At 51.9% G+C, this 18,760-nt stretch overlaps 1 protein-coding gene across 3 annotated transcripts in view; it reads left to right on the top strand.

Moving 5' to 3' along the window:
* The window catches only part of apba2b (amyloid beta (A4) precursor protein-binding, family A, member 2b), a 47,673-nt gene that overhangs the window by 982 nt on the left and 27,931 nt on the right, over positions 1-18,760 (top strand). Inside the window, exon 1 of one of the 3 annotated variants that reach the window (XM_070864874.1) lies at positions 4,696-4,772. The exons of the other annotated variants lie outside the window; for them this stretch is intronic. The gene's annotated coding sequence lies outside the window, so the exon portion shown is untranslated. Of the gene's footprint in view, positions 1-4,695; positions 4,773-18,760 lie in introns of those variants that run through there. 3 annotated transcript variants of the gene reach the window in all.

Below are 18,760 nucleotides of genomic sequence, written 5' to 3'. Positions count from 1 at the left end.
CGATGGAGGGGCTTGTTCTATGAGGAGAGATTGAGTGGACTACGCCTATATTCTCTAGAGTTTAGAAGAATGAGCGATGATCTCATTGAAACATACAGAATTCTTACAGGGTTTGACAGGGTAGATGCAGGGAGAATGTTTCTCCTGGCTGGGGAGTCTAGAACCAGGGGTCACAGTCTCAGAATCAGAGGTCAGCCATTTGGGACTGAGCTGAGGAGAAATTTCTTCACTCAGAGGGTGGTGAATCTTTTGAATTCTCTACCCCAGAGGGCTGTGAAGGCTCATTCATTGAGTATATTTAAGACCGGGATCGCTAGATTTTTGGATATTAATGGAATCAAGGGATTTAGGAAAATAGAGTTGAGTTAGAAGATCAGCCATGATCTTATTGAATGGCGGAGCAGGTTTGAGGGGCCAAATGGCCTACTCCTGCTCTCATTTCTTATGTTGTATTCCATTCTCCCTCATATACTTATCTAGCTTCCCCTTAAAGGCATAAATGCTATTCGCCTCAACTATTCTATGTAGTAGCAAGTTCCACATTCTAATCAAGAATTTAATGCAGACAAGCACTGCTCACATAAATGATACATTGGCAACACACGTACTTCATGAATTGTGTTGAAATACCTAATGATGAAACTGGAAGAGACCTGAACTTAGGATGGGCTCCAGTGAGAGAGTTAGAGTACGAGAGGGTTGGAAGTGTTGGGATACAGAAGGGACGGGGTTCAATGGGAGAGTTAGGCTACGAGAGGGATGTTTAAATCTCTGGTGAAAGGGAGAAAGAGCAATGTGACTATTGTCCTGATTGTCATAACCCCCTTAATGTATAGTGGCCTACATAAGAGGAAGAGGAAAAGAGAGTTCGATTATATAGCTATTATGTATCAGTCAAAGTAAGAGCTGAGACAGAACTTATATTACAAGCAACCTGGAATCCAGACCTTTACTCAAAGTATTGCCGGATCTTCCTTTGTGTTAAACGCTGACCTTTGCCTGATCTGTCTCTAATAAATTTCCAGTTTGCATGCAAAAAAAATCTCGCTGACAGACAATGGACACGCTCTGCCCAAACTCTTTCTAGGATGCCTCTCACTGGGTCATTTAAATCGCTGGTTGTTAAACACTGTCAATGAGGTTACAAAATCACAACCCAAACAAATAATATGAGAGAGGACTTCATCATCATGTATCTGACCTTCTCCTATTCATTTTGGTTGCTGACAGACAGCAATCGATTTGATTTATGAGAGGATGGAGACCTATTATTCCAGGGTTCTTGATAACGGGAATCCCTTAATCCACAGATATCACAGACTCTTCCAGCACTTGAGATCAACTTCAGCTCATAACTGACTTAGTCACTCAGTGCTTTTTAGACTTTTTTAAGTTCTGTGAATTATTACAGGATAATTGAATTATTATGGGACGATTCAAAGGACGGTAGTCTGGAATTTCATTCTGCTGGTATTCTAACAGATTAAATCCAATTGCACCCTGGGTCTGTTCCCTGTGCTGCTGCCTTGCACTGCTTGAGATGTTTCGGACTGCTGTGTGTGATGAGTTTAGCTCCTCTCAACGAGCAGTAGTTATGGACGATAACTGATCTGGGAATAGGGAGGATGTCAGTCTTGTGTCTGGTAGCTGAGAGCCCAGTAAATCTCTGACTGTGCAGGACGATGAATGATTTCAGTGCAGCCATTCCTGCTTTCCAGTCACCACAAATTCCTAGAATTCCAAGATGTCCCTTGTTCCTGCTGCCATCATCACTGCATTCCCGAGACAATTCCCCCCCTCCCTTCTTGACACACTTCCCCTACCCACACCCCACCCCCACCCATGTTGAGACAGTCTCCTTCAAACCTATCTCTTTGACCAAGCTTTTGGTCACCTGTTCTAATATCTCCTTATGTGACTCGGTGTCAAATTTTGTCTGATAATGCTCCTGTGAAGCGCATTGGACCATTTTACTAAGTTAAAAGTGCTATATAAATGCAAGATGTTGTTGTATGGCCATTGTATAAGGAGGGGAGAAAATCAGCCAGGATTTTCGGTGCTGATCACTGCTGGAGTGGAGAATGCACATGTGCAGATATTGGTCACTTGGCTGGGATGTTCCTCTGCACTCCAATATCCTGCTAACATTCACACAATAATGATCACACAGCTTAGCCGTATCACCAAATTCAATTTCTAGCTCTGCAATATATTAACAGTCTCGTGTGTAGTGCACACTTCCTTTGAGCATTGCACTTATTTCCTGTAACACTTTTCCAGCCGTACTATATTGATGACACTTCAAATGTCGTAAACCAGCATGCGCTTCTACTACCATGAGCTGATCTGCTAGAATTGATTAAAACCTTACATTTGTGTGCAGTACCTACCCTCTTTTTCCATTAGAAATTCCTGTCTATATTTATAATGGGGACTGCCTATGTAAACGAGTTAAACTGTAAGTACACCCTCCTGTCAGTGATGGCGCTGCTGCACCTCAGTAGTGCATCACCCAGCACCTCAGCCTTGACTATTTTTTAATTCATTCACGGGATGTGGGCGTTGCTGGCAAGGCCAGTATTTATTGCCCGTTTGTTTCAGCTGTGGCTCTGTGGGTAGCACCCTCACCTCTGAGTCAGTGGGTTCAAATCCCACTCCAGGGACTTGTGCATGTAAAATCTAGGCTGACACTCCAGTGCAGTGGTGAGGGAGTGCTGCGCTGTCGGAGGTGCCGTCTTTCAGATGAGACGTTAAACCGAGGCCCCTTCTGCCCTCTCAGGTGGACGTAAAAGATCCTATGGCACTATTTTGAAGAAGTGCAGGGGAGTTATCCCTGGTATCCTGGCCAATATTTATCCCTCAATAAACATCACTAAAAAACAGATTATCTGGTCATTACCACATTGCTGTTTGTGGGAGCTTGCTGTGTGCAAATTGGCTGCTGCATTTCCTACATTACAACAGTACTTCAAAAAGTACTTCATTCGCTGTAAAGCGCTTTGGGATGTCTGGCGGTCATGAAAGGCGCTATATAAATGCAATTCTTTTTTCTTTCATTCCCTAATTGCCCTTGAAAAGGTAGTGGTGAACCGCCTTCTTGAACCGCTGCAGTCCTTAAAGTGAAGGTACTCCCACAGTGCTGTTGGGGAGGGAGTTCCAGGATTTTGACCCAGCGACGATGAAGGAACAGCTAATATATTTCCAAGTCAGGGCGGTGTGTGACTTGGAGGGGAACTTGGAGGTGGTGGTGTTCCCATGTGCTTTATCCTTCTAGGTGGTAGAGGTCACGGGTTTGGGAGGTGCTGTCGAAGAAACCTTGGCGAGTTGCTGCAGTGTGTCTTGTAGGTTGTGGGAAATGTTGTAAACCCCACGTGTTGGTGTTCACAGAGCTGTGTTTCAGGGGTTTGTGGGTGTTTAATGTAGCCATGGAAAGGAGATGGTACACACTGCAGCCACGGTGCGTTGGTGGTGGGGGAGTGAATGTTTAAGGTGCTGGGTGGGGTGCCAATCAATCAGATGGATGGTATGGATGGTATCGAGCTTCTTGAGTGTTGTTGAAGCTGCACTCATCCAGACAAGTGGAGAATATTTCATCACACTCTTGACTTGTACCTTGTAGATGGTGGAAAGGCTTTGGGGAGTCAGGAGGTGAGACACTTGCTGCAGATACCCAGCCTCTGACCTGCTCTTGTAGCAACAGAATTTATGTGGTGGGTCCAGTTAAGTTTCTGGTCAATGGTGACCCCCAGGATGTTGATGGTGGGGGATTTAATGAGGGTAATGATATTGAATGTCATGGGGCGGTGGTTAGAATTTCTCTTGTTGGAGATGGTCATTGCCTGGCACTTGCGTGGCGCAGATATTACTTTCCAATTATCAGCCCAAGCCTGAAAGTTGTTCAGGTCTTGCTGCATGGAAACTTCTCTGTTCCAACCAATTCTATTTTCCAAATTACCTTGTGTTTTTCTATTTCCACATAATTAATATAAAATCAAAGTATTATATGAAAATAAGGTAAGAATATATAAAAGCAAAGTATTGCAGGTGCTGGAACTATTCAGCATCTGTGGAGAGAGAAATAAAGTTAATGTTTCAGGTCAATGACCTTGCGTCAGAACTGGAAAAGGTTAGAGATGTACTCGTTTTTAAGCAGATACAGGGAGGGGGAAGAAAGAACAAAAGTGATGGCCTGTGATAGGGTGGAGACAGGTGAGATTAAATGCGAGAAGGGATGATGGTGCAAGGCAAAGGGGCCCCTGGACCAATTATTGCCCCCTGACCTTTAACTCCTCTTTGCCTGAAGACTACACTTGGTCTTCCCGCCCCATTCCCATCAGCTTCACAGCCAGCCTTGCAATGACCTGTGCACAAAGCCTGTCATCCTATTTGCAATGAGTGTAGCTGCTGTGGGGTATTTGCAAGGTCCAGTTGTGGCCCGGTCTAACCCTGACTGAATGCCCAGCACATTCTGTCCCATTCGCTGCAACTCTGGCTTATGACAATAAACTAGTCAGTGTCCTGGGTTCGGCGATACTGCACATCCAGGGTCTGGGGTTCTAGCGCCGAAGCCACGCAAAGTGCCAGGCACCCCAGCACCTGAATGTGAAATATTAGTGATGTATCCAGATTGCCGGGTGGCGGCGTGTTTGCCGTATTCAGTGTGCGGGGTATGGGGGCGCTGGGTATTCAGGGTCAGGGGCCCGATGCACTGGGGATTCCGGGAACACAAAGGAACAGAAGCTGGGACCGGCCGCTGAGTGCGGGGCAGACAGGTAAGGGGGAAGCGGCCCAGGCCAGGCCCTGGGGGCAATGCACCTCCCTCCGGCTGCAAACTAACTCATGCAAACCTCACAGCCCGGAGCAGCCGCCCTTCTCTCCCTCTCCTGGGCTGCAAACCGCTGGCCTCAAATGCAAAAATAGGAGATGCTCCCGGTGCAGAGACCGGGTCGGTGCAATGGAACCGGTGCAGAGCCAGGATCGGTGCAATGGAACCGGTGCAGAGGCTGCACAGTCTCAGCATCTTGGCTGCAGCTTTAAAGGCACAGGCACTGATAGTGGGAGGGGGAATATGTGTTTGTCCGTCGTAAAAGAAGCAAGTGTATTGCGACCAGGAAGCGGTTGTGGGAAGTGTTATGAACCCCACGTGTCGGTGTTTACAGACCAGCGCTGTGTTTCGGGGTTGTGGGTGTTTAATGCAGCCAGAGCTGGAGTGGGTTCGGGGTAACGGTGCCCCATTGCAGCTGTAACCCATGGTTACAGAGACTTCCCCCTGGGATGGGAGCGGCTGACTGTCACCTATGGAGGGGGCTGGGGATACATAAGTGTTTTGCTGTTAAAAGCTTGATGGATAGGAAAACGGTCAGGGTGAATGTGCCAGAACAAGATAGAAAAGCTGCGTTCTGTGCATCATCAGATCTGGTGGGTTGATGAGTCCCGGACGCCTGGCTTGTGCTCAGCAGGTTGTTGCTGCATCGCAGCTCGTGTGCAAAGCATTCACAACAAAATAGATGAGTTAATATCACATAAATAAATGGGGTTAATCTAATAGCCATTGCGGAGACGTGGTTATAGAGTGACCAAGGTTTGGAAATAAATATTCCAGGATACTTCACTTTTAGCAAAATGGTGGTGTTGGCGACAGGGGTGTAAAGTCCTTACTCTACAGCATGAAACCACAAGAGGCACATTCCAGGGACAAGGCCACTCTGTGACCTTAACTCTTTATTACAGGACTCCAGAAGTGATGACCCTGTGTGGGACCTCCCTTTATATACCTGTGTGATCAGGTAAGGAGTGTCTCCCACAAGTTCACCCCCTGTGGTCAAGGTGTGCATCTAAGTTGAGTGTATACAGTAATGCAGTGGTGTTACATTGTAGTTACATACATGACAGGGGGGGGGAGGAGAAAGAGTTGGGGAGAGGGTTGGGGAGAGGGAAGGGGAAAGAGTTGGGGAGAGGGGGGGGGAAAGAGTTGGGGAGAGGGGGGGGGAAAGAGTTGGGGAGAGGGGGGGGAAAGAGTTGGGGAGAAGGGGGGGGGAAAGAGTTGGGGAGAGGGGGGGAAAGAGTTGGGGAGGGGGGGGAAGAGTTGGGGAGAGTGGGTGGAAAGAGTTGGGGAGGGGGGGAAGAGTTGGGGAGAGGGTGGGGGGAAGAGTTGGGGAGAGGGTGGGGGGAAGAGTTGGGGAGAGGGGGGGGAAGAGTTGGGGAGAGGGTGGGGGAAGAGTTGGGGAGAGAGTGGGGGGGAAGAGTTGGGGAGAGGGGGGGGAAGAGTTGGGGAGAGGGGGGGGAAGAGTTGGGGAGAGGGGGGGGAAAGAGTTGGGGAGAGGGGGGAAAGAGTTGGGGAGAGGGGGGGAAAGAGTTGGGGAGAGGGGGGGAAAGAGTTGGGGAGAGGGGGGGAAAGAGTTGGGGAGAGGGGGGGAAAGAGTTGGGGAGAGGGGGGGAAAGAGTTGGGGAGAGGGGGGGAAAGAGTTGGGGAGAGGGGGGAAAGAGTTGGGGAGAGGGGGGGGGAAAGAGTTGGGGAGAGGGGGGGGGAAGAGTTGGGGAGAGGGGGAGAAAGAGTTGGGGAGAGGGGCTTGGGGAGGTGGGGTGAGGGTTGGAGGGGGAAGAGTTGGGGGGAGAGGGGGTGGAAGGAGAGTTGCGAGATGGGGAAAGTGGTGAGGAGCGGGTAGCCCTGATAAGGGATCGGATAAAGAGAGAGAGAGAGAGAGGATCTTAGCCATGGAAAATCAAAATGTAGAATTACTTTAGGTGGAGCTAGGAAATAACAAAGGCAGGAAACACTGGTGGGAGCAGTTTATAGGCCCCCTAATAGTAGTTGTAGTGTTGGGGGCAATATAAATCAGGAAATTAGAGGTACATGTAACGGGTAATACAGTTATCATGGGGGACTTGAATTTTCATATAAACTCCCCGTCTGCCGCCCCCCTTCCCGTCCGACCTCCCCTTCCCGTCTGACCCCCCACCCTTCCCGTCTGCCCCCCCCCCTTCCCGTCTGCCCCTCCCCCTTCCCGTCCGACCTCCCCTTCCCGTCCGACCCCCCACCCTTCCCGTCCGACCCCCCACCCTTCCCGTCCGACCCCCCCCTTCCCGTCTGACCCCCCCTTCCCGTCTGACCCCCCCCTTCCCGTCCGACCCGCCCCCCCCTTCCCATCCGACTCCCCCCCCCCCCTCTTCCGTCCGACTCCCCCCCACCCCCCCCATTCCGACCCCTCATCCGACTCTCCCCGTCCACCTCACACACCAATCCCTTTCTGCTCACATTTTCTTTTGGTTTCTTGGCCACCTTTGCTGGGTCTCAGCAGGACCGCCCTGGGCCTGACCTGGGCAGTCAGTTTATTTGTTAGTTTTTCAGGTTTCTATTTGTATGTCGAAGATGCGAATGAGAAAATCTGTTTTTTTTTTGAACTCTCGCTATAGCATGCTGTTCCCACTGTTCAAGATGTTGTCCTGCAAACACCTGACTGATGCAGACAGGTGTGTGAGGGGCCCAGTGGCTCACTCGCCACTCATTCACCCCTCCCTCTCCTCAGGGACACAGTTAATCTCTGGTTCCTGGGGCGTGGACCAGGAACAGGTCTCCATGGACATCAAACTGGGGGAGGGTGGGAGCTTTCGACGATGCCCTGAATCGGCTAATCAAAGCTCGAGGATCCGTGTCCTTTCTGTAATCCTCTCCCGCACAACCAGTGTTTTTCAATCTAAGTTTGAGTTAGCAAGTAGCTTCGTCTAATTACCAAAATTCTCTAATGTGTGCGGTCAGTGGGCCTGCCAGCCTGTGCAGCCGGGCTCGGCAGTGTGCCGTGTGACACCGGATGGTCAATCGCTGAGCCAATCTCACCAGGCTGCAAATGACAAGTCCAAACAATCAATCGTTTCATCTTCAGTGAGTTACGAAGGCAGTGCGGGAGTTTCACTCGGCTGCGTTTCTGCAATAATTTCCTGCTGGCTATTTCTAATTAAAATACCTCACAGTTTCTGTCAGAATAACAGGAACAAGCCAACAAACCTGGAGGGAGGCTGCCTCCAACATGAAACTCTTCACTCTGCCAGGTCCAATGCTCACAGGTGCCTGAGAGAACTGATGCAGAAATCTCGGCACTAGACCTGTTCCGTGATTATAGCTGCTGCCTGTGGGCTGTTAACAGCGCAGTATACATAGCGGGGCATAAGATGAGGTGACCATGTTACACTGCACACGAGTGTTTGAGAATGCTGCCAGTAGCTCTCTTAAATGCTGAGAACCTCTACTCTTGAGTCATGAAAAGTAGGACTTGGAGACATCGCAATGAGACAGGGCGTGGGTGCGAGATCGTAATGAGACAGCCCACGTACACTCTCCTTTATGATCGACTGTATCCACCCATTTAATCTGTCGGAATGTTGTATGTAATTCCTAATCCCCTCGAGCCGAGTTCCAGGCTATGGAACTACTATGTTGTTGCATGTGTCAGATTATCTGCATCCCTCTCTATCCCTATAACTGCTGACCCATTCCCATTGGGCCACCTCTACAGTCAGTCCCAAGTGCCTGCAGCGTGTCCACACAGACACACTCTTCCACTTTAGATACGCGCTGAGGGTTTGTTCAGGAAATGGTTTGTGGCCCTGGATCAGTGCATCCTGAAACCAGAGTGCCAGGACGATCTCTCATTGGCTGCATTTAAGTCATGTGGCAGTGAGTGACTGACCCTAGATACAGACAGCAAAATAACCAGGCAGGAATCCCGAGAGATTCAATATTCTGGTTACCCGTAGTTACTACTAGTTACTGTGCTGGTTACTCTACTAGTTACTGTGTGGTTACTGTGCTGGTGACTTTACCAGTTGCTGTACACACGGCCCCAGAGACCCACAGGTCTACATCACTCTCTGTCCCTGGGTTGGAGTCCCGTGGGCCACACTTTATCTCTGAGACTTGCCGGGAAGAGAGTGCCAAGGAGGAGGTACAATCTACATCTCACCGCAACCTAGAGGGTGGGGGAGGTCACTGGCTGGTGATCACTGGGCAGTGATCGGGAGCAGGAACCCCGGCTGGTTCTTGCTCTCCTCGCTAGCCCACAGGCACTGTGACACTAACTCCTTTACAGCACAGACTGTGGATTGAGGCTGGCACCTTCTGGTCTGTGTGGTTCAGCAGCACGTCAGGCTGCGCCTGTCTGTTGTGCCTTCATTCCGACACTATCCCCACAACGTGCTTCTCGCAGTTTGTTATCCGCACACCTCCGAGGAGGCGAAAAGCCAGCCATCTGCTGCAAGCAGATACACAGTGAGCTGCGAGGGGGCACAATTCAGAGCCGCTCCCTTTACAGTGAATAATTTACAAACAGAACTGGAAAACTTCACAGAGCCGAACATTCCCGGATGGTGGCAGGGAAAGTGTTGCTGCTTCCGATGTGAGACAGCAGCAGTGCCTTCTGTAGCTTCTTCACAATTCCTCCAAATACTGCTTGTCTTCCGGAGAATGAAGCACAACCAAGCCTCCGATACTCCATCTTCCCGTTACCCAAAATGTGAAGTCTCAGGAAGATTAGGAAATTCAGAGACAGAAAAGGCCAGTCAGCATTCAGTCCCTCTCCATCCAGAGTACCCGTCTGACCATTGCATCTTTGTACCCCAGTGTTATACACTGACAGACCTGTACCCACCAGTACTGTACCCCAGTGTTATACAGTGACAGACCTGTACCCACCTGTACTGTACCCCAGTTATACAGACAGACCTGTACCCACCAGTACTGTACCCCAGTGTTATACAGTGACAGACCTGTACCCACCAGTACTGTACCCCAGTGTTATACAGTGACAGACCTGTACCCACCAGTACTGTACCCCAGTTATACAGACAGACCTGTACCCACCAGTATTGTACCCCAGTGTTATACAGTGACAGACCTATTTCACAGCATGAGAGTTTCACTCACAGCCAGTGTTGGACCTTACTGTAACTGTAGTGAGTGCCGTGTGCGATACATGGACTGTGTGTCTCTCCCCTGTCCCAGTACCTATGCTGTGAAGGAGCTCACAGACTTTGTGTTGGAAGAGGAGGTTCTGGTCTTCATTGTTCATGTCAGCCACTGAATGAAGAGATGGAATTATTCTTGTCACTGTATCATTGTGTCGAGGATTAATCACTCAGTTGGTGCCAGTTTCTGAAAATAACAATCGGAAGAGCAGCTCAGTGCGTGCATCAAGTGGTACTGGAGTCAGTGCGTGACTGCAGTGTCTCTAACCGCCCCGTGTGATACCCGGGTAATATGCAGCAGGGAGTCACTAATGATCAGTGTCGAGCTCAGAGCTCTGTGGTATCCATGATTACAAGGTCAGGCTAGACTGCAATGAGTATTGAGATAAACTGAGAGTTTGAAGGGAAGGTCACTGGTTCAACCCAGGGGTAGGTAGGCTGCAGGGGGATGGAATCCATCAGTGTGCCTGCTCCTGATCTGACAGGACTGATGCCTCCTGGGGTTAAATATTCTTCTGACACTCAGTAACTGGGGGGGGACGAGGAAGGAGGGCGAGGGGACTGGGGATGATGGTGGGGGGGAGGAGAGCAGGGAGGGGGGGGGAATGAGGGGAAAGCTGGTGGGAGAGAGGGCAAGGCTGGGTGGTGAGGGAGCAGGGCGGGGGAGCGGAGAGCCGGTGGAGGAGAGATCTGGGGGGGCGGCGGGACAGCGAGGAGCTGGGGGGGAGGGGAGGGAGAGCGATCAACCAGAGTGGGGGATCCGGGAAGCAGGGGTTGGGAGGGGGAGAGAGAGGAGCAGGGGTTGAGCTGGTGGTGAGGGGGGGGCGTGGAGAGTCGGTGGGGGAGAGAGCTGGGGGGAGCGGGGTGGGAGAGCGAGGAGCCAGGGGTGGAGTGGGGGGATGTGGGGAGCCGGGGGCAGCTGGACCGGGGGCAGCTGGACCGGGGGCAGCTGGACTGGGGGCAGCTGGACCGGGGGCAGCTGGACTGGGGGCAGCAGCTGCTGACTTGTCGAGGTGACCCTGATGCAATGAGCCGCTCCCAGCAGCAGGCTGTGAGGATCCTGCGGAAACTGTCGGCTCTAAGCTTCTCTCCTGTATAATGGAGACCTTGAGATGACTTAAACCCCGACAGACTTCTAATGTTCTGAAATATATTAACTGAAATGAGCTGTCCCCAAAAATTGGCGTTTGTTCAGAGTCGCTAGGCTTTTGTAAGCAAAAAGGCTTCAATGACACCACGTGCAGTCACACCCTTAAATAGAGCTGTGTGTCCCGTGCAATGCAGCCTTGAGGCAGTAACTGACAATAGAATGGGGGGGCCAGTCTTCACTCACAGACACATTGACAGCCCGACAGGTGATCTGGCCGTCTGTTGTTGCTGGTGTTGTTTGAATGAGGGTTACTGAGCAGATCACGGGGGAACTCCTGGTCAGTGCAGGGTGCTGGGATTGGAGTTGCTCGACCTGACATTACATGATACTTAAATAATCAAATGCTTCGATAGGGTAGAGAGAAACTGTTTCCTCTGGTCAGGAATCCAGAACAAGGGGCCACAATCTTAACATTACAGCCAGGCCATTCAGGAGTGCAAATCTGAAAGTCTGTCCCCCAAAAGGCTGTGGATTCTGGGGGTCAGTTGGAGCTCGAGATTGAGAGATTTTTGTTGTGTAAGGTTATTTAGGGATAGGTGGGTAGATGGAGTCGAGATACAGATCAGCCGTGGTCTAATAGAATGATGGAGCAGGCTGGAGGGGCTGAATGGCCTCCTCCTATTCCTATGTTATTACTGTGACCCAGGTGAAGGTTCAAAGCTCACACTGCAGGGCTACACTAAGATTGGAACAGAGGTGAAGAATGACACCACTCCTGGGTAGATTGCAGGCGGAAGGGAAGTCTGATGGCGGAGCTCTCCTTTCTGAGGTATTGATTTGAGGAGGAGGTGGTGCCAGTACTATTGTACTACACGGGATATTCGGCATAGAAACAGGCCATTCGGCCCAACCAGTCCACGCCAGCATTTATGCTTCATTCGAGCCTCCTCCTGTTTTTCCACATCTAACTATCAGCGTAACCTTCTGTTCCCTTCTCCCTCGTGTTTATCCAGCCTCCCTTAAATGCATCTATGCTAATCATTTCACCATGAGTTCCACATTCTCACCACTCTCTGGGTAAAGAAGTTTCTTCTGAATTCCCTATTGGATTTTTTGGTGACTATCTTGTATTGATTTGAACAGTAAAGATACAGGGAGGAGGGAGCACATAGGACAGAGTATTAGGAACATTGAGAGGATCATGGAGCATAGTAGCATCAATAAACCAGCAACAGTAAGGTTGGAGCAGAGAGGGGAGGAGATGAGCCTCCCCGAATTCAATTGCTTGGCCCTGTCACTGCTGCACCGTTGCTGCAATACTGGGATCAGCGCTGGCACAGCCTGCAATCCGCACACTCCAAATGTCTCTGGTATTTTTAGTCCGTAATCTGGATAAAGCTTAAAATTCTCTGAAATTCTGTTCAATTTATGATTTTGTGATAATGTTACAGTGAGGCTGAGCGGTTAAAGGGGAAGTGTCTCTGATTAGCAATGGGTGATGATTATCTCCTGAAGTTAGAGCACATGATGAAGAGGCCTTTTGACTCCTCATCCCTTTCTAAAAACTTGCCAAATGCATTTCCATGACAAATGTGCCCCTTTAACTAGAGGGGTTATATTTTAGATGAAAGGGTTGATATTGCAAAGGCATGCACCCACAAGGAGCCTCTCTGGATGGGCGCAGGGGCCAGAGACAGAGCTAGAACGCCACAGCCCAAACTCCCATCTAGCGAGACCCGTCCTGCACCTGCAACTTTGCTCAAACCCCCCTCAGCCCCCACTCTGGAGCCTGAGTGACCTATTTTGCATTAAAGCCATCCCACTTCACCTCTCCCTGCTCCCCCGCCCACTCCCCCCATCCTGCTCCACTCTCCGGGATCCCCCTTCCCTGACCGGCATCTCCGCTCCCCGGCCCCCATCCCGTGCGCCTCTGTGCTGATGCTCATTACTGCTCACTAACCATCGCTCCATCAGACAGGGTCTGTATTGTGTCTGGGACCCCTCCCATTATCTGTACTGTCAGCACCATGTATGTAATTCAGATTAATATTAAGGCATCTTCTTAATAATGGGATTAAGAGAAAAGCCATAAACGCAGGAAATCTGTCGGTGACTGTAGGAGAGCAGTGGGGTTCGGGTTGGGGTTTGAAATAAATCGAATGTGTTGCTCCTACAGTTTCAGGGATGTCGGTGAACTGTCAGATTTCTTCAATCTCTGAGTGTTAAAATAAAGCCCAGTTAGAGACTGACAATGAAATCCTTGCACAACTGCTTATCATGAAATTGGTTTGAGAGCGAGGGCCATGAATTATTTATGCCGGCTCCCATTTGGGCCCAGCTGCAGATCTTGCTGGCTCCCGTGGAATGTCTGTTATTGCCGGGGAATCGGGACCGACCCACCCAGGATCTCCCTCAGTCCAGGAGGAAATACTCCCTCCCGGGCGATAATTTCTCGTCAGCAGCCAGACTCCCAGCCATTCGGGAAGAGGCGACGGAGAAGGGCTTTTTTGTGGGACATTGTGTGTGTGAGTTAACGAGGCTGATGGATGTCGCAAGCAGCAGGTATTGTGCTTTGATTGTCCTTTCACACTGAGCAGTAGCTCTGGTCCCAGTCACGGGGGAATTGTCGGGACCCTCAGTCCACAATTAGCTGCAGCCGACAGTCCCGTCCATCCATTGTCACAACATTTGCCGAGAGTACACACAGGCTGAAAATGGAGGCAGTGTGAGATTCGGTGAGGGGCTGTGGACTGTACAATAGTCAGATCAATGCCATGTTTCTGTTTCCATAGTGACCAGCTGGGTTGCATAGTCATTATTTCAGGCACCCAGAATTATACAGAACCTTGGCGATGGCCACAGAACAATGCCGCATCGAGAATGTCTCCCTTCCCCCATCCTTACACAAAATCTAGGCCGACACTCCAGTGCAGTACTGAGGGAACGCCGCACTGTTGGAGGGGCAGTACCGAGGGAGCGCCGCACTGTCGGAGGGTCAGTGCTGAGGGAGTGCTTCACTGTCGGAGGGGTGGTACTGAGGGAGTGCATCACTGTCGGAGGGGCGGTACTGAGGAAGTGCTTCACTATCGGAGGGGCAGTACTGAGGGAGCGCCGCACTGTCGGAGGAGCAGTGCTGAGGGAGCGCCGCACTGTCGGAAGGGCAGTACTGAGGGAGTGCTTCACTGTCGGAGGGGCAGTACTGAGGGAGTACTTCACTGTCGGAGGGGCGGTACTGAGGGAGTGCTTCACTGTCGGAGGGACGGTACTGAGGGAGTGCTTCACTGTCGGAGGGGCAGCACTGAGAGAGTGTTGCACTGCTGGAGGTGCCGTCTTTCGGATGAGACGTTAATCCAAGGCCGCGTCTGCTATATCAGGTGGATGTAAAAGGTCCCATGGCACTGTTTTGATGAAGAGGAGGCGAGTTCTCCCTGGTGTCCTGACCAATATTCATCCCTCAAACCACACCACTGAAGGAGATTATCTCTTCCTTCCCTTAGTTGCCTCACATGGCAATTTCTCGACACCTACCCGTGTCCTGGCTATAATTAGTAAACGTGGCCCTCAGCCCCCAGGCCACAAGCCCCGTATCCCAGTGAGAGTCAGTGTGTGTGGGACCCGTACCCCGGTGAGAGTCAGTGTGTGTGGGACCTGTACCCCGGTGAGAGTCAGTGTGTGTGGGACCCGTACCCCAGTGAGAGTCAATGTGTGTGGGACTGTACCCCAGTGAGAGTCAGTGTGTGTGGGACTGTACCCCAGTGAGAGTCAGTGTGTATGGGACCCGTACCCCAGTGAGAGTCAGTGTGTGTGGGACCCGTACCCCAGTGAGAGTCAATGTGTGTGGGACTGTACCCCAGTGAGAGTCAGTGTGTGTGGGACTGTACCCCAGTGAGAGTCAGTGTGTGTGGGGCTGTACCCCAGTGAGATCAATGTGTGTGGGACCCGTACCCCAGTGAGAGTCGCTGTGTGGGATCCATACCCAGTGAGAGTCAGTGTGTGTGGGACCCGTACCCCAGTGAGAGTCAGTGTGTGTGGGACCCGTACCCCAGTGAGAGTCAGTGTGTGTGGGACCCGTACCCCAGTGAGAGTCGCTGTGTGTGGGACCCATACCCAGTGAGAGTCAGTGTGTGTGGGACCCGTACCCCAGTGAGAGTCAATGTGTGTGGGACTGTACCCCAGTGAGAGTCAGTGTGTGTGGGACTGTACCCCAGTGAGAGTCAGTGTGTGTGGGGCTGTACCCCAGTGAGATCAATGTGTGTGGGACCCGTACCCCAGTGAGAGTCGCTGTGTGTGGGATCCATACCCAGTGAGAGTCAGTGTGTGTGGGACCCGTACCCCAGTGAGAGTCAGTGTGTATGGGACTGTACCCCAGTGAGAGTCAGTGTGTGTGGGACCCATACCCCAGTGAGAGTTAGTGTGTGTGGGACCCGTACCCCAGTGAGAGTCAGTGTGTGTGGGACTGTACCCCAGTGAGAGTCAGTGTGTGTGGGACCCGTACCCCAGTGAGAGTCAGTGTGTGTGGGACCCATACTCCAGTGAGAGTCAGTGTGTGTGGGACCCGTACCCCAGTGCGAGTCAGTGTGTGTGGGACCCGTACCCCAGTGCGAGTCAGTGTGTGTGGGACCCATACTCCAGTGAGAGTCAGTGTGTGTGGGACCAGTACCCCAGTGAGAGTCAGTGTGTGTGGGACCCATACCCCAGTGAGAGTCAGTGTGTGTGGGTCCAGTACCACAGTGAGAGTCGGCACTCTCGGGTGCGGAGGGAGGAAAGTGACTGTGGAAGGGCAGTGGCTGCTCAAGCTGGTGTGTCTGAAATACAGGCGGGTGTTTGAGGCTCAGTGAATCCGGTGCCGGGCGGTGTTGAGAGAGACTCGCTGTGGAGGGTGCGTACACACTGACACCAGTTTAATGTGTGTGAGGATCTTTGTCGGGTTAAGAGAGTACAAGTGATCCCAGCAGCCAATGCAGGGCTGGGAGTGCAGCCTGCTGACAAGAGACCCAAGGTTTCCAACCCACCCTCACACAGTGATGGATCGTGAATGGAATAAACAGAATCAGAAAGTAAGGACAGAGGGGATTTGTTGGAAAGGAATTGATTTTACAACAGATGAAAGGAATTTAAAATGAGGGCTGATCTAAGCAAAAACCAGGGCTGGAGCTTGAGCCTCCGCCCTTGAGGGACCAAGTAAACACTGCCCCAGGCTAGAGAAAGGTGCAACGCATCGAGGTTTGTGACTGACAGGAGTAAACATTACCGAGAATTTGAGAATCACGTTCAAGGCCGTGTCTCCTGTCCTGCTGTTACATCAGAATCGGACATTGAAGAATTCGGAATTATTTCCTTTAAAGTCCGGTTCAAGGACAGTGTTTTTAGGAGAAAATATCCTTTTTTTGTGGTTTGTGCTGTCAGGTGCAGCAACAGTGGGAACGTTTAATATGCATCAGATCCACTCGGCAGAGATTGGTCAGGTCTCCCCCTCCTGTACATCCAGAGCCTTCCGACTGGGTTCTCAGATAAGGACAGGATGCCTGTGGACCCGTACCCCAGTGAGAGTCAGTGTGTGTGGAACCTGTACCCCAGTGAGAGTCAGTGTGTGTGGGACCCAAACCCCAGTGAGAGTCAGTGTGTGTGGGACCCGTACCCCAGTGAGAGTCAGTGTGTGTGGGACCCATACCCCAGTGAGAGTCAGTGTGTGTGGGACCCGTACCCCAGTGAGAGTCAGTGTGTGTGGGACCCATACCCCAGTGAGAGTCAGTGTGTGTGGGACCCATACCCCAGTGAGAGTCAGTGTGTGTGGGACCTGTACCCCGTTGAGAGTCAGTGTGTGTGGGACCCATATCCCAGTGAGAGTCAGTGTGTGTGGGACTGTACCCCAGTGAGAGTCAGTGTGTGTGGGACTGTACCCCAGTGAGAGTCAGTGTGTGTGGGACCTGTACCCCGGTGAGAGTCAGTGTGTGTGGGACCTGTACCCCAGTGAGAGTCAGTGTGTGGGAGACTGTACCCCAGTGAGAGTCAGTGTGTGTGGGACTGTACCCCAGTGAGAGTCAGTGTGTGTGGGACTGTACCCCAGTGAGAGTCAGTGTGTGTATGGGACCCGTACCCCAGTGAGAGTCAGTGTGTGTGGGACTGTACCCCGGTGAGAGTCAGTGTGTGTGTGGGACCAGTACCCCAGTGAGAGTCAGTGTGTGTGGGACTGTACCCCAGTGAGAGTCAGTGTGTGTGGGACCTGTACCCCGGTGAGAGTCAGTGTGTGTGGGACCCGTACCCCAGTGAGAGTCAGTGTGTGTGGGACCCGTACCCCAATGAGAGTCAGTGTGTGTGGGACCCATACGCCAGTGAGTGTCAGTGTGTATGGGACCCGTAACCCAGTGAGAGTCGGTGTGTGTGGGACCCGTACCCCAGTGAGAGTCAGTGTGTGTGGGACCCATACCCCAGTGAGAGTCAGTGTGTGTGGGACCCATACCCCAGTGAGAGTCAGTGTGTGTGGGACCTGTACCCCGGTGAGAGTCAGTGTGTGTGGGACCCGTACCCCAGTGAGAGTCAGTGTGTGTGGGACCCGTACCCCAATGAGAGTCAGTGTGTGTGGGACCCATACCCCAGTGAGAGTCAGTGTGTGTGGGACCTGTACCCCAGTGAGAGTCAGTGTGTGTGGGACCCGTACCCCAGTGAGAGTCAGTGTGTGTGGGACCCGTACCCCAGTGAGAGTCAGTGTGTGTGGGACCTGTACCCCAGTGAGAGTCAGTGTGTGTGGGACCTGTACCCCAGTGAGAGTCAGTGTGTGTGGGACCCGTACCCCAGTGAGAGTCAGTGTGTGGGAGACTGTACCCCAGTGAGAGTCAGTGTGTGTGGGACTGTACCCCAGTGAGAGTCAGTGTGTGTGGGACTGTACCCCAGTGAGAGTCAGTGTGTGTATGGGACCCGTACCCCAGTGAGAGTCAGTGTGTGTGGGACTGTACCCCGGTGAGAGTCAGTGTGTGTGGGACCAGTACCCCAGTGAGAGTCAGTGTGTGTGGGACTGTACCCCAGTGAGAGTCAGTGTGTGTGGGACCTGTACCCCGGTGAGAGTCAGTGTGTGTGGGACCCGTACCCCAGTGAGAGTCAGTGTGTGTGGGACCCGTACCCCAATGAGAGTCAGTGTGTGTGGGACCCATACGCCAGTGAGTGTCAGTGTGTATGGGACCCGTAACCCAGTGAGAGTCGGTGTGTGTGGGACCCGTACCCCAGTGAGAGTCAGTGTGTGTGGGACCCATACCCCAGTGAGAGTCAGTGTGTGTGGGACCCATACCCCAGTGAGAGTCAGTGTGTGTGGGACCTGTACCCCGGTGAGAGTCAGTGTGTGTGGGACCCGTACCCCAGTGAGAGTCAGTGTGTGTGGGACCCGTACCCCAATGAGAGTCAGTGTGTGTGGGACCCATACCCCAGTGAGAGTCAGTGTGTGTGGGACCCATACCCCAGTGAGAGTCAGTGTGTATGGGACCCGTAACCCAGTGAGAGTCGGTGTGTGTGGGACCCGTACCCCAGTGCGAGTCAGTGTGTGTGGGACCCATACCCCAGTGAGAGTCAGTGTGTGTGGGACCTGTACCCCAGTGAGAGTCAGTGTGTGTGGGACCCGTACCCCAGTGAGAGTCAGTGTGTGTGGGACCCGTACCCCAGTGAGAGTCAGTGTGTGTGGGACCTGTACCCCAGTGAGAGTCAGTGTGTGTGGGACCTGTACCC

Source organism: Pristiophorus japonicus, chromosome 21 (genome assembly GCF_044704955.1).
Source record: "Pristiophorus japonicus isolate sPriJap1 chromosome 21, sPriJap1.hap1, whole genome shotgun sequence".
In the NCBI taxonomy this organism is placed as follows: domain Eukaryota; kingdom Metazoa; phylum Chordata; class Chondrichthyes; family Pristiophoridae; genus Pristiophorus; species Pristiophorus japonicus.
The sequence above is the reverse complement of the archived record's forward strand: the minus strand, read 5'-3'. Positions and strand labels throughout refer to the sequence as shown.